General features: G+C 35.3%; 1 long non-coding RNA gene across 1 annotated transcript in view; it reads right to left on the bottom strand.

The window, feature by feature from the left end:
* Gm6602 (predicted gene 6602) overlaps positions 1 to 22,161 on the bottom strand; it is a 200,099-nt gene that overhangs the window by 28,691 nt on the left and 149,247 nt on the right. The window contains exon 3 of the long non-coding RNA NR_045362.1: positions 2,519 to 2,576. This is a non-coding gene — a long non-coding RNA (predicted gene 6602). The remainder of the gene's footprint in view (positions 1 to 2,518; positions 2,577 to 22,161) is intronic.

The raw sequence follows: 22,161 nt of genomic DNA, 5'->3' as shown, positions 1-22,161 counted from the left end.
TATCTATCTCCAAACTACTTGAGTATCAGGCAAATGGTCACACTGGAAATATTAGAGAAAACAAATAAATGATCAAAGGTTAGGGGCTTTGAGAAAAAAGTCAGTCATATGTGGAGGATGTAAAAATAAATTGAATTTATATGTCAGCTTTCACTAGTATAAACACTGATAAAAACAGAGCAACAATGTAGGGATTTCTTTTTTCTTTTTCTTCTTCAATACAAAGGCTGACACTGGGTTGCTTTTGCAGAACTCTGTAAGGAGAGAGCAGAAACTATTTCAGCCCTGAGTGACAGTATTAGCTATGTCCACTCTTGTATACTTAGGCTCCTACATGGGAAATCCCAAAGTTAAGGAAGAGTTTTTGATGGTTGAATTTTAATTGCCAAATTGACATATTCTAGAATAATCTCGTAAAGATTTCTCAATGAAGATTTATCTAGAAGAGGTTGGCTTAGCCATAGTCATGTCTTTTGTATTCCTCTCTTCTCAGTGCATGTGCTGTTGAAGACCTGTTATAAAAAGCACTAACATTTGATGAACTGTCATATTGCATAGGATTGCAACTTCTTACTAGCCAAATCACTACATATTTATGGATATAGTTAGGCACCAACTCCAGGTTTTCATTAGTCTGTGGTTTTTAGGTACATTACCAGCCAAATTAGTATAATTTCTGTTAAAGTATATATGTGCATTGAATATATATATACTGTGGGTGTGTTTATGTGTACACACAGAAATTATACATAATTTAAACTGTAAATGCAAAACAATTACTTAACAGTTTTCATCCATTTTTTTTGTGAAAATATCTAGCTAATGGAAATACTAAATGTTCCTTAAATTTGCATTCTAAAGAAATAGGTCTAATGAGTATTTACAAAGAAAAATTTAAATCTCAGGTTTCTCTTCCTTACAGTGAAAGATAAAAGTCTTTGGATTGCATTACAGAAATTTTACATTTAAATACTTATTTTTAATTATTAAAAAGAACTAGAACTGTTAAAAGGGAGTATAATCAGCATACCAGAAGCTAAATAAAATGAAATAATATAAAATATTTAATTAAGAAATAAAAAGTGAACTCAGATTAATAAAAAAGTTTATTTGAGAGGTTGGAAAAATGGCTTAGTATATAAGTGCACTTGTCCAGAAACTGACATGACTCTGCCCTGGAACCTGCCTGGATAATTTAAGCATAATTTCCTTGAGACATTTGGAACTTCATGTGCTTATAGTAACCTGGTGACTTCAAATTTCTGCACTCATCAATTTACTCTATATAGCCATTAATATATCTGAAATAGACTCTGATGATATCTTTATGCTTTGTTTTTATACTCTGCTATAAACAATAATTATTAGAGTAACATTGCCAAAAAAAGTTTAAGGAAGTGCCATTTGCAGAATAACTCTGGTTGATCTTTGGAATATTAATATATTATCATGCTTTATATACATCAGATCCATTTTCCAAGTGGGCCATTTGCCCTCATTTTATAACTGAAAAGGTCAGATTTCCTGCTTTAAGCATTAGGAAACAGAGGCTGGTCATAATTTGAATGTTTCTAGGCAACAGAAACTGATGCCTGAATTCAAGAAATGACATGTCTTTTAATGCAAAGATAACATACCCATGAAGGACATAGTGACAAGGCAGCTGGCATGCTATCCTCTGCTGAATCATTGTTTGACCTCTGGCCCATGCTTTCAGTAGCCAGATGGTCTGAGAATTATTTTTAAGTGTGTAATATCAAATAGAGGCCAAGGATGAGCGATAGGTTAGAAGAATATATCTGTCAACACAGAAAATTGAACAAAATTGGCAAAAAAGGAAACTGATATATAATACACAAATTAATGATTAGTAGAAACTTACCAAAGGCATAACCACTTTTAAAATACCATATTTTGCATCCTATATGCCCCTTAAATGGTAAAACTTCCTTATGTTATAATAGCTCTTTCAATGCTAATACCTTAATCTCGGAAAATACACCATATCATTTACATGCATTTTACCTCATGTCTCAATATTCTTATTAATTTAATATGTTTTGTAGTAGTTAATCTTGCACCTAAATCTCTCTTTGTTAAAGTGTGCATCTGACCATATTTAAATTGACATATATATCCACATATAATGTCATTGTTTAGAAATTATTTGATACTCATTGTTATCAATGAATTTATATGTTAAAGATGTATGAAAAACAAAAGGAAAATTTTGTTCATCCTGTAATGCACAGAAATAGTCTCACATGACTAATCTTCATTTTAATAAAATGAGTTCATACAGAAATCAATATATTTAGATACAACTTGAATATTTTATAATTTACAAGAGAAAATTATTTATAGGATATTTGATTTCCTACTTTATGAAATCTTTATTAATATATAAATGATAATTAGAGTTGCTATTAGACACAAAGAATATCAATGTAATTACACAAAACTTTTTGTTATTTTCAGTAAGAAAAAAAAAACTAAAAAGAAAAAAAACCAAACAAACCTGGTACTTTGATATTTATTTCCTCTTTCCTAAAGTTGGCTTCCATTTGATAAGTAATCTGTAAAAATATTAAACAAAGGGAAAATAAACAGGAATATGTACATACATTCTTGTAATATATATTTGAAAAACATATATATATACATATATATAACACATATAGCATATACCATGTAACATATAAAATGTAACACATAATATATAGAATATCATATATAATATAAATGAACATAGCACATTTACATCACACAAAGCACATAAAACATAACACATAACTTAAAAATATATGTAACATATATAATATATACAAATAACATATTAAACAAATACAGTATGTACAACATAGATAATATAACACAACATATAACATATATAACACACACCATGCAACATGTACAATGCAAAATACAGTATACAACACATAATATGTGATATATGATCTATATATTATATACAATATATAATATATGGTATATGATGCATCATGAATTATATAATATATGATGCATAATATATAATATTTAATGTTGGGAGTGACCCTGTTTAAATGTTAACTGACTTGTCAGCCATAAGTGCTTACTTACAAAGTCTTGGCCTGAGTGGAAAAGTTCTAGCTTAGTTGAGATTTTCGTGGGAAAAGTTGAGGCCTCTGTAGGAAAGTACTACCTCCCCACCCCCACCCCGTTAAGAACAAATAGCTATAGATCTTGTGGACAGGTACCTTGCAACCCACTCTGTTCTGTTCCTCCTGCTGAACTTTTTACGTAGCCAATATCCTGCTTTTGGGAACAGGTACATTCCCCCAGAAACAAAGCGAATCTGTGTCATCTCCCGCTCCATAGCCTGCTTCTATGGGTTTAAAACCTGGAAAAATAAAATTTGTCAGCTTGATTAATCACACTTGCTGGCTGTTTTTTTTTTTTTTTTTGTGTGTGTGTGTTTCTTGTCCCCAATTCTCTCCACAAGTGGTTCCTCAGACCCTGTTAACTGTCCTGAGGGTTGGGACAATTTAATTTATGACATAATGTATGATTATAATATGTAATATATGACACATAGAATATGGTATATGATTCAAGATATATGATATTTGATATATGATATTTGATATGAGGTTTATTAGTAGCTACTATTCTATGACCCTTAGCCACCAATTTGGGTTGTGAATCCATAGCTACAATTTATTGTATGCTTTGGTCTAATGTATTAATTTACTAAAAGACTATGACAATGTATATTATGAAATCACCATGTCTATTACTCCTGGTTACCTCTGAGGCATGAAGTGAGACCTCTAGTAAATGTCTATAATTCAATTCTTAGCTATTTGTAATTTCACCGGTGGGTTCATACTTCTGATGAAGTATACATAGTGAAAGAGTTGGGTAATATTTAACAACATACTAGAGAGTTTATATCATGAAAGAAGTTATATTTAGTGTTATATATACCTCAAGATGTCTAGTTGTTCTGGACTGAGCTTTCTTCTATTGAGATTGAGATAATATTGTGCCTACTTGTATTGCAAGATCTGACACTATGGCATGGGGTATATCTCCTGTTGACTTTTGTTGTTTGATATAAGTACAATTTATCTCACATGGCTGGTTTTGAGGAAAAAAGGACACTGAGCAACCAGCAGGAAACCTTGTCAGTAGTATATAGTTGATAGATGGACAAGTATTACCCCAGTTAGAAGAGGACAGAAAAGCCCAAGATTTTATATTAATAAGAAGAGTGACATAAAATTTGAAAGTTAACATATATCACATAGCATAACATAATATATAACATATATCAAATAACATAATATCTAATACATAAAATATAACATTTACATGTATAACATATCTTATAGAGCTTATAGCATATAACATATAACATGTAACACGTACACACACATGTATATTTATATGTGATATATATATATATATATATATATATTTATTCCAAAATATATTTTCCCAATTTTTATTTGATATATAATACCATAATTAACTAAGAATAACAGAGCATTATACAAGATTTCTTGATACTATAAATTCCTGATAGTATTAAAGATAAAAATAATTACTTTTAAGAAATGGTAGTCATTTTTAAATTTGATTTCTTCAAGTAAATCTTAGTGTAGCTTTAAATAATTTCTATCTTTTATAGGGATATATATACTTATATGACATATTTTCTAGTTGTAAGCTATGAAAAATACAGAGTTCAATTTATACATAATCTTTAGCTATCAAAATTTAAAGCCATTTAATGGACTTATTTTTGAATAAATGTCATTTTTATTTTACTATGTTGACATTAAAACATTCTATGGTTGCATGATCTCATCATTGCTCTAATAGTATAGAACAGTGAGGTAACACAAATCTATATAACCATTAAATATCCAGTCTAGCTAAAGATCTAAATATAGCACTTTGTTAGCATATGCACAAAGGATCTTCAATGCTACCACAAGGCCACTCACTCAGCTATGTTTCTTGTGACTTTATTCATAATAATCAGAAAGAACCTAGATGTCTCTCAAATGAACATTTATACAACAGAATATTACTCAGTTCTTAAAAAATATTTTCAAGCAAAATGATATTCTGAATTTTTTAGAAACACATTTTATTCTGTTATGACTCTACATCAAGTTTACATGTCTTGAGTCTCTTGATTTGGTAAGGTGCTTTATGGCAAAGAATTGTGTCTATATTAGTGAATTCTTCTTCTATATTTGACGAAATCTCTAATCATCCTGTGTATTATACAGACCATACTATGCTGATTTATTGGCCAAATCACAGAGCAGTAAGAGGACATAAAAGTCACCATTGTCTTTGTGAGTTGATGTTCTTCCTTTCCAATTATGGAGTTGTTTCATTTTTTGTGATGTGCTGTTTTCTTTTTTTTTTTTTAATTTATTATGTATTTTCCTCAATTACATTTCCAATGCTATCCCAAAAGTCCCCCATACCCTCCCCCCACTTCCCTCCCCACCCATTCCCATTTTTTTGGCCCTGGCGTTCCCCAGTACTGGGGCATATTAAGTTTGTGTGTCCAATGGGACTCTCTTTCCAGTGATGGCCAACCAGGCCATCTTTTGATACATATGTAGCTAGAGTCAAGAGCTCTGGGGTACTGGTTAGTTCATAATGTTGTTGTACCTACAGGGTTGCAGATCTCTTTAGCTCCTTGGATACTTTCTCTAGCTCCTCCATTGGGGGCCCTGTGCTCCATCCAATAGCTGACTGTGAGCATCCACTTCTGTGTTTGCTAGGCCCCGGCATAGTCTCACAAGAGACAGCTATATCTGGGTCCTTTCAACAAAATCTTGCTAGTGTATGCAATGGTGTCAGCGTTTGGAAGCTGATTATGGGGTGGATCCCTAGATATGGCAGTCTCTAGACGGTCCATCCTTTTGTCACAGCTCCAAACTTTGTCTCTGTAACTCCTTCCATGGGTGTTTTGTTCTCAATTCTAAGAAGGGGCACGGTGTCCACGCTTTGGTCTTCATTCTTCTAGAGTTTCATGTATTTGGCAAATTGTATCTTATATCTTGGGTATCCTAAGTTTTGGGCTAATATCCACTTATCAGTGAGTACATATTGTGTGAGTTCCTTTGTGATTGGGTTACCTCGCTCAGGATGATGCCCTCCAGGTCCATCCATTTGGCTAGGAACTTCATAAATTCATTCTTTTTAATAGCTGAGTAGTACTTCATTGTGTAAATGTACCACATTTTCTGTATCCATTCCTCTGTTGAGGGGCATCTGGGTTCTTTCCAGCTTCTGGCTATTATAAATAAGGCTGCTATGAACATAGTTGAGCATGTGTCCTTCATACCGGTTGGGACATCTTATGGTTATATGCCCAGAAGAGGTATTGCTGGATCCTCCAGTAGTAGTATGTCCGATTTTCTAAGGAACCGCCAGACTGATTTCCAGAGTGGTTGTACAAGCCTGCAATCCCACCAACAATGGAGGAGTGTTCCTCTTTCTCCACATCCTCGCCAGCATCTGCTGTCACCTGAATTTTTGATCTTAGCCATTCTGACTGTCGAGAGGTGGAATCTCAGGGTTGTTTTGATTTGCATTTCCCTGATGATTAAGGATGTTGAACATTTTTTCGGGTGCTTCTCTGCCATTCGGTATTCCTCAGGTGAGAATTCTTTGTTCAATTCTGAGCCCCATTTTTTAATGGGGTTATTTGATTTTCTGGAGTCCACCCTCTTCAGTTCTTTATATATATTGGATATTAGACCCCTATCTGATTTAGGATAGGTAAAGATCCTTTCCCAATCTGTTGGTGGTCTTTTGTCTTATTGACAGTATCTTTTGCCTTGCAGAAGCTTTGCAGTTTCATGAGGTCCCATTTGTCAATTCTAGATCTTACAGCACAAGACATTGCTGTTCTATTCAGGAAAATTTCCCTTATGCCCATATCTTTGAGGCTTTCCTCACTCTCTCCTCTATAAATTTCAGTGTCTCTGGTTTTATGTGAAGTTACTTGATCCATTTAGATTTGACCTTAGTATAAGGAGATAGGAGTGCATCGGTTCGTATTCTTCTACATGATAACAACCAGTTGTGCCAGCACCATTTGTTGAAAATGCTGTCTTTCTTCCACTTGATGGTTTTAGCTCCCTTGTCGAAGATCAAGTGGCCATAGGTGTGTGGGTTCATTTCTGGGTCTTCAATTCTATTCCATTGGTCCACTTGTCTGTCACTATACCAGTACCATGCAGTTTTTTATCACAATTGCTCTGTAGTAAAGCTTTAGGTCAGGGATGGTGATTCCACCAGAGGTTCTTTTATCCTTGAGAAGAGATTTTGCTATCCTAGGTTTTTTGTTATTCCAGATGAATTTGCAGATTGCTCTTTCGAGTTCGTTGAAGAATTGAGTTGGAATTTTGATGGGGATTGCATTGAATCTGTAGATTGCTTTTGGCAAGATAGCCATTTTTACAATGTTGATCCTGCCAATCCATGAGCATGGGAGATCTTTCCATCTTCTGAGATCTTCTTTAATTTCTTTCTTCAGAGACTTGAAGTTTTTATCATACAGATCTTTCACTTCTTTAGTTAGAGTCACGCCGAGATATTTTATATTATTTGTGACTATTGAGAAGGGTGTTGTTTCCCTAATTTTTGTATCTGTTGAGGCCTGTTTTGTGACCAATTATATGGTCAATTTTGGAGAAGGTTCCGTGAGGTGCTGAGAAGGTATATCCTTTTGTTTTAGGATAAAATGTTCTGTAGATATCTGTCAGTTCTATTTGTTTCATAACTTCTGTTAGTTTCACTGTGTCCCTGTTTAGTTTCTGTTTCCACGATCTGTCCATTGATGAAAGTGGTGTGTTGAAGTCTCCCACTATTATTGTATGAGGTGCAATGTGTGCTTTGAGCTTTACTAAAGTGTCTTTAATGAATGTGGCTGCCCTTCCATTTGGAGCGTAGATATTCAGAATTGAGAGTTCCTCTTGAAGGATTTTACCTTTGATGAGTATGAAATGTCCCTCCTTGTCTTTTTTGATAACTATGGGTTAGAAATCGATTTTATCCGATATTAGAATGGCTACTCCAGCTTGTTTCTTCAGACCACTTGCTTGGAAAATTGTTTTCCAGCCTTTCACTATGAGGTAGTGTCTGTCTTTTTCCCTGAGATGGGTTTCCTGTAAGCAGCAGAATGTTGGGTCCTGTTTGTGTAGCCAGTCTGTTAGTCTATGTCTTTTTATTGGGGAATTGAGTCCATTCATATTAAGAGATATTAAGGAAAAGTAATTGTTGCTTCCTTTTATTTTTATTGTTAGAGTTGGCATTCTGTTCTTGTGGCTGTCTTCTTATTGGTTTGTTGAGGGATTACTTTCTTGCTTGTTCTAGGGAGTGATTTCTATCCTTGTATTGCTTCTTTTCTGTTATTATCATTTGAAGGGCTGGATTCATGGAAAGATAATGTGTGAATTTGGTTTTGTCTTGGAATACTTTGGTTTCTCCATCTATGGTAATTGAGAGTTTGGCCGGGTATAGTAGCCTGGGCTGGCATTTGTGTTCTTTTAGTGTCTGTATAACATCTGTCCATGCTCTTCTGGCTTTCATAGTCTGTGGTGAAAAGTCTGGTGTAATTCTGATAGGCCTACCTTTATATGTTACTTGACCTTTCTCCCTTACTGCTTTTAATATTCTATCTTTATTTAGTGCATTTGTTGTTCTGATTATTATGTGTCGGGAGGAATTTCTTTTCTGGTCCAGTCTATTTGGAGTTCTCTAGGCTTCCTGTATGTTCAAGGGCATTTCTTTCTTTAGGTTTGGGAAGTTTTCTTCTATAATTTTGTTGAATATATTTTCTGGCCCTTTAAGTTGAAAATCTTCATTCTCATCAACTCCTATTATCTGTAGGTTTGGTATTCTCATTATGTCCTGTATTTCCTGGATGTTTTGAGTTAGGATCCTTCTGCATTTTGTATTTTCTTTGATTGTTGTGCCGATGTTCTCTAGGGAATCTTCTGCACCTGAGATTCTCTTGTATTCTGTTGCTGATGCTCGCATCTATGGTTCCAGATTTCTTTCCTAGGGTTTATATCTCCAGCGTTGCCTGTCTTTGGGTTCTCTTTATTGTGTCTACTTCCCTTTTTAGGTCTAGTTTGGTTTTGTTCATTTCCATCACCTGTTTGGATGTGTTTTCCTGTTTTTCTTTAAGGACTTCTACCTGTTTGGTTGTGTTTTCCTGTTTTTCTTTAAGGACCTGTAACTCTTTAGCAGTGCTCTCCTGTATTTCTTTAAGTGAGTTATTAAAGTCCTTCTTAATGTCCTCTACCATCATCATGAGATATGCTTTTAAATCCCGGTCTAGCTTTTCATTTGTGTTGGGGTGCCCAGGACTAGGTGAGGTGGGAGTACTGCGTTTTGATGATGGTGAGTGGTCTTGATTTCTGTTAGTATGATTCTTACATTTGCCTTTCGCCATCTGGTATTCTCTGGAGCTGTGCAGAGTACACTAGGCGGGGTCCTGGAACCAAGATGTCTGTGCAGGATACACTCGGCAGGGTCCTGGAACCAAGATGTCTGCTGCTGATGCTCAGGCAAAGTGCTCCTACACCGGGCAGATCCCTATCCTCTGGCCAGGAAAATGGCCAGCTGCCTGTGCAGGATACACTCGGTGGGGTCTCGTGCTGGGCAGATCCCTATCCTCAGAAGTCTTAAGATCACTTGGCGGGTGTTGTGGGTAGCTAACGGGTGTCAGCCGACTCTGCGCCCAAGCTACCCTGGTGCTGCTCGGACCGGAAGGGGCTTGTGCCTCTACTCAGACCAGGTTTTCTGCTTCCCTAACTAATGCAGTCTCAGGTCCAGCGCGATTTGATTGGCGCAGATGCTGTGTTCCACTCACCAGAAGTCTTAAGGTCACGTTGTGGGTGTTGTGGGTAGCTGGTGGTTGTCAGCTGACTCTGCGCCCTAGCTACCCCGGTGCTGCTCGGACCGGAAGGGCATGCTGTTTTCTTTTAGTTTTCCTATGTAGAAGTCTATAGTTTGCAATATTAATATATATGACATAGCTTTTTATTTAGCAATACTTACACAATGCATTTTTTTCTATTATTTGTTCTGATCCTGTTGACTAATTTTATCCTGAATGTGTTAGCACAGTTTAATGACACTCTTATATTAGTTTTTATTTCTTATTTGTTCATCTATTTCCATTTCTCTGCCATTTTCCTAGCATCAGTTAAATTTTTGATTTGCTTAGCCTGACATGGTGATACATGCCCTTAATTGCAGCCTTTGGGAAGCAGAGAAAGATGGATCTAGGTGACTTGAGTGCACCTTTGTCAGATCTTGTTTATAAGCAAACGAACAAACAAACAAAAAAAAACCAACAACAAATTTCCCAACATTTTTTAAAGGCTATTTTGGGAATACACATTTGCTCACAATTTTTGTGATTCTAGCACTTATAATGAATGCATTCTCTAGACATCTGGACCCATACCCGTATCTATCTATCTATCTATCTATCTATCTATCTATCTATCTATCTATCATCTATCTATATATCATCTATATCTAATTCTCTTTCTAATATCAATATCAATTTCTACATTTATATATATTTTTTTGTTTGACTGTATAAAAATTTATCAAATACATAAAATATCTCAAACATGATTCTTAGTCCTAGAACTTTGCATTGGTTAATGATACATAGCATTTGGCTTATATTAAAGCACTTAGATATTTCATTTTATTTTATTTTTTATAATTAATTTTAATTCATTTTTCATTAGATATTCTCTTTATTTACATTTCAAATGTTATTTTTTTTCCTGGTTTCCCCTCTGAACACCCCATCCCCTTCCCCCTCTCCCTGTCCACCAACCCACCCACTCCTACTTGCTGGCCCTGGCATTCCCCTGTTCTGGGGCATAGAATCTTCAAACGACCAAGGGCCTCTCTTCCCATTGATGACCGACTAGGCAATCCTATGCTACATATAAAGCTAGAGCCATTAGTCCCACTATGTGTTTTCTTTGGTTGGTGGTTTAGTCCCAGAGAGCTCTGGGGTACTGATTAGTTCATATTTTTGTTCCTCCTATGGAGTTACACACCCCTTCAGATCCCTGAGTACTTTCTCTAGTTTCTTCCTTGGGGACCCTGTGCTCCATCCAATTCTTAGACAAATGGATGGATCTGGAGGATATCATCCTGAGTGAAGTAACACAATCACAAAGGAACACACATGATATGCACTCACTAATAACTGGATATTAGCCCAGAACCTCAGGATACCCAAGATACAATTGGGAAAACACATGAAACTCAAGAAGAAAGAAGACCAAAGTGTAAATACTTCGATCCTTCTTAGAAGGGAGAACAAAATATCTATGGAAGGAGTTACAGAGACAAAGTGTGGAGCAAAGACTAAAGGAAAGACCATACAGAGACTGCCCCACCTGAGGATCCATCCCATAAATAACCACCAAACGCAGACACAATTGTGGATGCCAACATGAAATTGCTAACAGGAGCCTGATGTAGTTATCTCCTATGAGGCTTTGTCAGTGCCTGACAAATACAGAAATGGATACTCACAGCCATTCATTGGGCTGAGCACAAGGTCACCAAGGAAGGAGCTAGAAAAAATTCCTAGAGATATTATAATACATTTAATATATTTTCTCAACAGATATAAATATTTAAGTAAATAGATTATACTACTTTGAATAAAAATGGTCCAAGTAGACCCATAGGGATTGGAAATATTAGGAGGTGTAACCTTCTTGGAATAAGTGGAGCTTTGTTGAAAGACATGTGGTCAGTAAGTTATGTGCTTTGAGATCTTAAAAGATGAAGCCCGGCATAGGGGCTTTGTCTTTCTTTATTTTGATCTGGATGTAGGACTCTCACCTTTTTCTACAGCACTATGTCTGCCTACATGCTAATATGCATTCAGGTATGAAGATAGTGGACTAAATATTTTAAGCTCTAAACTTGCTCCAAAGAAATGTTTACCTTTTTGAGAGTTGATGTGATCATGATGTCCCTTCATAGTAATCGAAAACCAAACTAAGTCATAAACAAAAGATAGTTTATATCTCCCCAAATTTGTAATTCCCTGTGCTATAACTTTACTGCCCTTTTAAGGAAATCTATCCTTTTTGCACTAGATGGTTTTGGATTCTTTGTTAAGATCAGGTGACTGTAGGCGTGTGGGTTAATTTCTGGGTCTTCAATTCTATTCCTTTGATCTACGTGTCTGTCTCTGTACCAATAACATGTGGTTTTGTCATTATTGCTCTGTAGTACAGCTTGGAATCAGGGATATTGATTTTCCCAGAAGTTGAGAATTGTTTTCATTCTTCTGTTTGTTTTATTTGTTTGTTTGTTTTGCTATTCCAGATGAATTTGAGAATTGCTCTTTCGATCTCTCTGAAGAACTGAGTTGGAATTTTGATGGGGATTGCATTGAATCTGTCGATTGCTTTTTGTAAGATGTACATTTTTGCTATGTTAATCCTGCTGATCCATGAGAGATCTTTCCATGGGAGATCTTTCCATCTCCTGTGTTTTTTAATTTATTTTTCAGAGACTTGAAGCTCTTGTCATACAGATCTTTGCTTGGTTATAGTCACAACAATATATTTTATATCAGTTGTGACGATTGTAAAGGTTGGTGTTTCCCTAGTTTCTTTCTCTGGCTTTTTATCCTTTGAGTATAGGAAGGGTACTGATTTGTTTGAGTTAATTTTATATTCAGGTACTATTCTGAAGTTGTTTATCGGGTTTAGGAGTTCTCTGGTGGAATTTTTGGAGTTAGTTAAATATATAATCATATCATATGCAAATAGTGATATTTTGACTTCTTTCTTTCCAATTTGTGTCCCCTTGACCTCCTTTTGGTGTTTAATTGCTCTTGCTAGAAATTCAAGTACTATATTCAATAGGTAGGAAGAGAGTTGACATCCTTTTTTGCTGCCTGATTTTAGTGGGATATCTTCAAGTTTTTCTTCATTTAGTTTGATGTTGGCTATTAGTTTGATATATATTGCCTTCATACTTGGAAGTTAGTCTTCTCTTCTCTTACTGGGTAGAATTTGTTTCACTAAAGGAACTACATGGCTATGAGATAACTATTGACAGTCATTTTCTTTTAATTACTTAATGATAATCCCTACCCAATTTTAGTTGGAAATATAATTTGTCCACATTCTTTCACAATTGTGTGCACCCTTTTGAATTCTCCAATTTAGCCTTTGACATCCAGATGCTGTTATATATTCCATTTTTCACAGACTACACCTAACATGTATTCTTCAAATTTCAGCTTCAGGGTATGAATATTCTGATATACCACTTATAAGAATCTAATGTTTCCCCATATTTTTCTCTTTACTTTTTAAGATTTTTTTTTATCTCTTTGGCCTATTTTTGAAAGAGTGTTGCCAGAAAAGTGAGATTACTTCAATATTTTTCTTCAACATTCCAAAAGTTAATTGCTAGTTGCAATACTTAACACAATAAAACAACAACAATGATAGGGGGATCAAGGAAGTATTTCTCCAACTGCTCTTATAATAAAGTCTCCTCTTGTACATTTTCTGTGCAATCTCACATAGTGTCAATTCTTTTTGGCCTGGCTCATCAGCAATAGGACACCTTGAATAGATATGGAATTGATACATGGCCACAAGAGTAGAAAGAGCAGCTTCCCTTAAAGGAAGACATACTGAGAGATGTGTTTTCTAGTTGGTTTTGCTGACAGTGTGTATCACTCAGTTTCACTTTCAGAGATCTTTTGATCAATGTCTTGAATACTAGGCAGAAAAAGACAGTAGATATTATATAGATTTTTTCTTCAGACTACCCTTCAGTCCACCCTCTATTATTTTCCTTTCAGACTCCTCAGGAGACATTTATTTATTCATTTATATTTCATCCAGAGTTTTAGCAGCAATAAACGAGAAACAAACTATATTGCTTTCAATCAATCTTTGACAAAATCATAACCTTATCACCATTATCTTTTAATAAACATTTATTACAATCAATCACATATTACTTTTTACCATAGGATTTATGGTTGTTTGAATACATTCAGCATTTCTTTAAACTGTTCATTGGACTGAAATAACTTTTTTTATGTCTTGTCTGAAAAATAACAGTCACTTTTATCTGGCTACTAGATAGTGTAATTGGAATTTATCTGCTAATACTGAGAAACTGCATCTTTTACTTCATTTAATTTTAACTAAAAATTAATATTTCTTTGATTGCACATTGATTAAGGCTATTAATTAAACAGAGCATTCCATGAATCATTGCTTTTTGAAATACAATTGCCCTGACTGTAGTAATAAACAGGTGCAGGTAATTGAGACATTTGTCTTTGGAAGGAGAAGTCCTAGGACTCAGGAAGTAAGCAAACATCTAACTTAGTCAAAATGTTCCTGAAATGTAAGAATTTACAAGTTCACTACATAAAGTGTATAAGCATTAGTACCTGCTGGGGAAAGGAGAAGCTCTAGTTGGCCAACTGCCTACACGTTTTACCTGAATATCCAACAATATAAATTGTCATCCATACTGCCAAAATGCATTTTTGGTGATGCAGTAGCATTTGAGTCATCATTTTGTTAATGCATAACCATCATATGTGCTTCTTCTGTTGGACTTAATAAATTCACTGAATCACAAAGCTGGTGGTGGTGTGTGTGTCTGTGTGTGTGTGTGTGTGCTTGCATGTGTGTATGTATGCACACACATGTACATGTGAATGTGCATTGTGTGTTTATGTGTATGTGATATGTGTGTATGTGTGTGTCTCTGTGCATGGTGTGTGTACTTGTGCATGGTGTGTATGCCTGTGCATGTGCCTGTGCATGTATGCGTGTGTGTGTGTGTGTGTGTGTGTGTGTGTGTGTGTGTGTGTGTGTGCATGTATTCTGGCAAACAAAGTCAGGACCTTGTGCTTATATAGCAAGTATTTACCAAAGGTGCCATCACATAGCCATAACTAAAGTGACTGAGATATATGTCAGTATAGTTTTGGGCCAGCAAAAGTAAAATGGGGTAAATATGTTCCTGCGAACAAATGACCATTTCAATAATACCTCACCTCATCCTCTTTAAATGTCACAGAACTTTAATCCACATTGTCTTGTGGTAGTAATGTTTAGAAGTCAGGAATTTAGGCTATTATCAAGATAAAATGCAATCTTTAAGCATATCTATGACTGCCTCAGTGGTTTAATAAAAAGACAGAGGACATAAGAAAATAAAATGTTTGTTCCACCTCTTACAATATAAGGAGATTTTATTATTATTATTTTTTGGTTTTTTCGAGACAGGGTTTCTCTGTATAGCCCTGGCTGTCGTGGAACTCACTCTGTAGACCAGGCTGCCCTCGAATTCAGAAATCTGCCTGTCTCTGCCTCCCAAGTGCTAGGAATAAAGGTGTGTGCCACCACTGCCTGGCAAGAAAGCTATTATTATCTAAGTAAAGTATCTATTAGTTCATACTATTAAAGTTTGGTGTACAACTTGCCATTTCGAAGAAGAGGACATTTTTTTACTTTGAACTTAATTAGTGTGTATGAAATTTTGATTGTCACTCATGTATTTCTCTGGATTTTCTGAACTCCGGATCTACCACTGTAGATCAAAGGGTTTGTAGCCAAGTTGGTGTTTCCCTTTCTCCTTATCTTGTGGTCAGATTTCCTTCTAATACTGTGAACACTATTTAGTAGCTGTGAAGACTTTTAGTAGGTACCAGCTTAATGTGTCATTATTCAATGAGTTGTCTAGCTATTGTCTTCAACAATAGGGCCTCACATATATATGTGTGTGTGTGTGTGTGTGTGTGTGTGTATGTATATATATGTATGTATATATGTATATATATATACATTAATGTATATATATATATATTATATATATTATATATATATTTGTGTGTGTGTGTGTATCCTAAGACTAAGTGAAAATTTGATTAATTAAAAAATAGAGGACAGGGAATGTAATTAAGAGAACTAGACAGTTTCTAAATAGCTTTCAGTTTTCACCCACGCAGAAAGATATAAAGCAGAAAGTCTGCTTGACTTTGATATATTGTCTAATCTCTCATATTAGAATATTGAACTTTTTTTACTAAGCATGCAAAAGTAAAAGTATATAAGATGTGATTATATGTAATATGAACACTAATGCAAGGCTGGTTATACACAGAGCATTAAACATTTTATATTTTTTATTCATCCTTATTATGATATAATTCTGTCTGAGGTATTTTTTTTTTACCTTGTGGTAAGATATTTCTGAGTTCTTTTCCATTTTAAATAATTTTCTTAATTCTATACAGTCCAGGCATAATTTAAAAATATTAATTTCCTAATAAAGCAGAGCTAAAGGATCATGATAGGTGGGAATTGGGGTTAAGAAAATAATTATAAGGAATACAGCAAAATGAGCATAATATTAAACTGGCCCCCAACGATTCACTGTTCTATGCATAGACTAGTTCATATCTTTAAGGCCATGGAAGAAATTTCTATTTGTAGTAGATTGTGATTAACATACTGACACAGTGTCAAGATACAGAGAAAAATAGACTTCAGGAAACTTATCCCCAAGATTGTGCTGGCAGAATTGAGGCAGATTCGTATTTGAATTTACAATGATTGAAACAGTAGACAGGAAACATGTCTAATCACACATCCAGGTTAAATTCCAGAAGGTAAATGAGAATTGGGCATGTAATTCTACCTACATCTATTGACTCTTGGCATTTCTTTGCTTCTGTGGGAGGGAGAAACCAATTTCTTTAAGATCATAGCCTTTAATAGTTAATCATGATCCAGTAGAAGGTCAAGATCCAAGCATGTTTAGCCAGCACAAATTACTCTTGATAGGTAAACAAAACAAAAACAAAAATAAAAGGCAGAAAATATGAGTATGGAAGGCAAAATGGAACTGAAAAGTTAATATGATCAAACATGTTATATGAAAGCTGTCAAAAATCTAATGAAAAATTGTAACATTCAAGAAGTGTTCAAACTGAACCAACAGAATTGGGAAGAAAGAAATAGAGAAAGAAGGCCCTGAGCATTACTTAGTTTGTTGTGAGACTGTGCCGAATGGTAATGTCAGAACCTACACCCATATGTCTCACCAACATGACTAGCTACACTTGAGCTGAACAAGTGCATCAACAAGTACAACCCCATAGGAAGAACAACAATATAAACCAACCAGACGCCCCCCCACCCCGAGCTCCCAGTGACTAAATCACCAACCAAAGAGTACACATGAAGTGAGCCATGGCCCCAGCCTCATATTTAGCAAAGGATGGCCTTGTCAGGCATCAGTAGGAGGAGAGTCCCTTGGTCCTGTGAAGCCCTTGGTCCTTGGTCAATGCCCCAGTGTAGGGAAATTCCAGTGTGGGGATGTGGGTGTAGGTAGGTTGGTGGGTGGCAGAGCACCCTCATAGAAGCAGAGTGAGGGGGGATGTGATGGGAGTTTCCGGGGGGAGGGGCAGGAAAGGGGATAACATTTGAAATGTAAATAATGAAAATATCCAATTTAAAAAAAAAAGCATGGCATATAGAATGAAGAAAAGACTATGAGTCTTCAACGCAAAACAAAGAAACACAGGTAAATAAGACATGCTAAGAGTGTGTATTCCCCAGGGAAGAGCATACCAATTGGCTTATCAGTGTCAGCTGATCAGCCCCTAAAAGACATTCAAGTAAAATCATATAGACTGAGAGGTTTTATTAAAGACACACACACACACACACACACACACACACACACACACACACATACACACACACCACATATAGCGTCATTATATTGGAACAACAGATTTTCCTTCTCCCAACAGGTATAAATGAGAGTTTCATGGATAATACTTATGCTAGTGGCTAGATTTACATATGCTTTTTAAAAAAAAATATAAGCAAACAATATAATAGGTTAAACAACAACAAAACAAACAAACAAACAAAAACCTATCACATTAAAATCCAACAAAACAAGCAAGTAAGTGAGCCCAAGAACAGGCAAAGCAGTCAGAGACTCACTCACTGGCACACACAGGAATCCCAGAAAAAAGAAAAAAAGAAAGCCATAATAAAAGCACAGAGGATCTATTGCAGACTCAGGTGGGCCCTCTACATCCTGCTTCAATCCTTGGAGATTTACTAATATTGACATACAGGACATTCCTTTCTTGGTGTCCTCCACCTCTTCTGGCTCTTATATTCTAGGCACTGCCCCTTCCATTTTCTGAGCTCTGAGGAGAGGGATTGGATGAACTCCCATTCCATGATGAGTGTTTCAAAGTCTTTCACTCTGAATAAATCTGGTCTTTGGGCTCTATTTCGGTTACTTCTTCTACAAGTGGAAGTTTTTCTGATGATGGCTAAACAAGGCTTAAATCTGTGACTACAGCAGACTATTCTTAAGTTTCATTTTATCACATGTGTTTTCTTTCAGATCAGTATCAGTTGGATTAGTTTTAGTGTCATGGACTTTCAAAAAGTGTGTTCTTATTCTTTAACATGAATATAACGACATGTATACATAATATAATAGAGCTTAACAAGACTTTCACAATGGTAATAAAACATTTTAGTACTACTAATAGCTAAAGTACTATAAACAATATTAGTAATAAAATTGCTGTCAATACATTTTCTGGTAAAATACTATTATTAACCTCTGAATCATATCTACTCTGTCACATACTACTCACTAAAATACCTAGATTATTATTTCAAATCTCTAGTCCTATAAATTTGCACTTACATATTCATTACTCTGTTTTTAAACATTATAAAACTTGTTTGAAATGTGCAACATAGATTTATTTACTCCTATTATATACTAATTTGTTATCTTCTACTTTTAAAGTTGTTTAATTAAAGTTCTCTGTTTATTAATATTTAATGCCATCAATGCTCCAGGCTCACAAAATTCTTCTATATGACAGAGAGAATGGTGGCAAAGGCTAATAAGTTGTTTATCTCAGTCTCTAGCATTTTCCTCTTTAATCTCTTTCCCCCCCTTTTTTTTTGTGTTATAGCTGGAGATATTTTTCCCATAGTAAGGAAAGCTAACTTTTCAAGAATCTATTTCAAAAAATCCTTTCACATCTTGTTCCCTTTCATGGTCTCTGGACTCCATAATTGACTGGTTGCTTTGATTCTGGCATTTTGATTAGACCCAAGTAATGAGAAATCAATACTAGTGCTTTTACTCAGCCTCTCAGTTTCAGATTCAATAGAGACACATTCATCTTCTAACCTTTAAGAACACTAGTTGATGTCAATCATTTAATATTATCTTCTTTAATGTTTCTGTTCTTTTGTGATTTAATATAACTGTTTAAAGGTCTAAACTTTCAGTGCTAAGATATCTCCTCAATTTTCCTTTCTCAATTCTAGTAATTATTTACATGTATTTATTTATTTTTAAATAATCAAGTTTGAGATTCAGTCATGTTGAGTAGCACAGGAAAACCTTAAATGAATGAGGGTCTTGAATGCTGGTATTACTTGTAAGAATTGTCATGCCTGATTCCATCTATCTGCTCTTTATGCTGCAATACATTAAACCAAATCATCATAAAAGTTTATTTATTAAGCTTTTAAGAGATGATAGAAAATTGTGTGTTCAATGATCACAGTCTATTTCTGTACCCTCTTCTCCCCTGTACATATATTTGTGGCTCAGTTTGTTTTAAGATGAGAAATGTTTCATTTAATCAGTTGCCGTATTAATTCAAATCTGCAGATTCTATTGAATTCAGTTAAGATTGGAGAAGATTGTGGTATGCAGAAAGAGTGGATATTGTTCAACTAAAACATTTGCTCTAAGAATATTGTGACTCACCTATAGCCTGTGTACCTTCCAGAATGCCTGCAGAAATCAAAGACACAGGTGAGCATTTCACCCAAATACCCATGTCAGCTGGGAAAACAACAGGGCCCAACTGACATGAGACCCAGATACTTTACCCCCATCACTGAACTCCACTCTTCTTCCAGCCTGCTTCCTACTTAGGCCAGATCAGGGGTCAGATACCCACCCACATGCCATCGTCTGCTTGCCTCCTTGGTGGTTAAGAGTAATCAAATAAACAGATCCTAGATGACAAGGGGCCCACCTGCCATGCTGAGTTCCACCTTGCTACCAATCTGCTTCAACTCTAGAGCAAGATCAGTGTAACACACATCTGCACACACCTGACAGCCTGTCTGCCTAGCAGGAGCTTCAAAGTAACTAGAGATATAGGAGGCCTGCTCTAACCAGAGACACAAGACCCTAACCAGAGACAGCACTGCCTGTCTCCAAGGAGACCAGTTCTAATTGCCTTCAGAGACACCTATGCCAGTAAACACCAAAGATAACCAGATGGCCTGGGCAAGCACAGGATCATGAGTGATGGAACCCAATGCAACCCCGTTCTTTACCACAGCAAGCCCTGGATACCCCAACATGCCTGCAAGTCAAGATAATTTCTTAAAATACCATCTCAGGAAGATGGTAGAGACATTTAAGGAGGATATAAATAGTGCCCTTAAAGAAATACCATAAAACCGAGGTAAACAGGTAGAAGCATTTAAGAGGAAACAAATAAATCCCATAAAAATTACAGTAAAATAAAACCAAGCATGTAAAGTAATTGATCAAAATGGTCCAAGAAATAAAAATAGAAATAGAAATAATAATGAAAACACAAAAGGAGGCAATCCAGAAGATGGATGACTTAGAAAGAGATCAGGAGCTATAGATGCAAACATCACCAACAGAATATAAGCGATAGAAGAGAGAATCTCAGGCATAAAAGTTGCAATAGAAACTATTAACACACCAATCAAAGAAAACACAAAGTTTAAAAAGCGTCTGATCAAAAATATCCAGGAAATTCAAGACACAATAAATTAAGCCTACAGAATATCAATTAGATGGGCCAGAAAGGAAAATCTTCTTTACACTTAATAATCAAATTGCTAAATACACATAATAAAGAAAGGATGTTAAAAGCTGTAAAGGAAAAAGCCCAAGTAACATATAAAGACAGTCCTATCAAAATTACATCAGACTTCTCAACAGAGACTCTAAAAGCAAGAAGATCCTGGACAGAGTTCATCTAGACCCTAAGAGAACACACATTCCAGCCCAGTATAGTATACCTAGAAAAAACTCTCAGTCACCATAGATAGAGAAACCAAGATATTCTATAACAAAACCAAAACCAAATTTAAAAAATATCTTTCTACTAATCCAGTCCTGCAGAGGATATGGGATTGAAATCCAGGATACAAGGAGTGTAACAACACACATGAAAACACAAGAAATTAAAGATTTCACAACAATCTCAAAAGAAGAGAATCATACACATATAATACACACATAATACTACTCTAAAACCAAACATCATAGGAACTAACAATCTGTCTTTAATACCTCTCAATATCAATGGACTCAAATCCCCAATAAGAAGACATAAGAGACTGGAAATGAAAGCAGGATGCCGCACTTTGCTGCATATAAAAGACTCATCTCAGTGATGAAGACAGACACTACCTCAGAGTAAAAAGCTGGAAAAAAATTCCAATTAAATGGTTCCAAGAATCAAGCTGGAGTAGCCATTCTAATATCCAATAAAATAGACTTCTGAGCAAAATAATCAAGGAAAATGGGGAAGGACACTTCATATTCATCAAAGAAATATTCTATTAAGAGGAAGCCTCAATTCTGAAAAATCTATTCCCCAAATGAAAGGAGACCAACTTATGTAAAAAACAAAAAACAAAGGCAAAAAAGTTATGAAAGTTACACATTGAGCCTTGCACAATAATAGTGGAAATTTCAACACCCTACTGCAACTAATGGATAGGTCACTGAAACAGGAACACAACAGAAACACAATGAAAATTAATAGAAGTGATTAACTAAAGAGATTTAACAGATACCTACAGAACATTTCACCCACAAAACCAGAGAATACACCCTTTTTTTCAGCACCCCATAGAACCTTCTACAAAATTAATGATATAATTGGCCATAAAACAAGCCTTAACAAATATAAAAAGATTGAAATAATCCCATGCATTCTATCAAATCACCATGGACTAAGTCTAGAATTCA

Source organism: Mus musculus, chromosome 3, assembly GCF_000001635.26.
Source record: "Mus musculus strain C57BL/6J chromosome 3, GRCm38.p6 C57BL/6J".
Taxonomy (NCBI): domain Eukaryota; kingdom Metazoa; phylum Chordata; class Mammalia; order Rodentia; family Muridae; genus Mus; species Mus musculus.
This window is presented reverse-complemented; position numbering and strand designations above follow the sequence as displayed.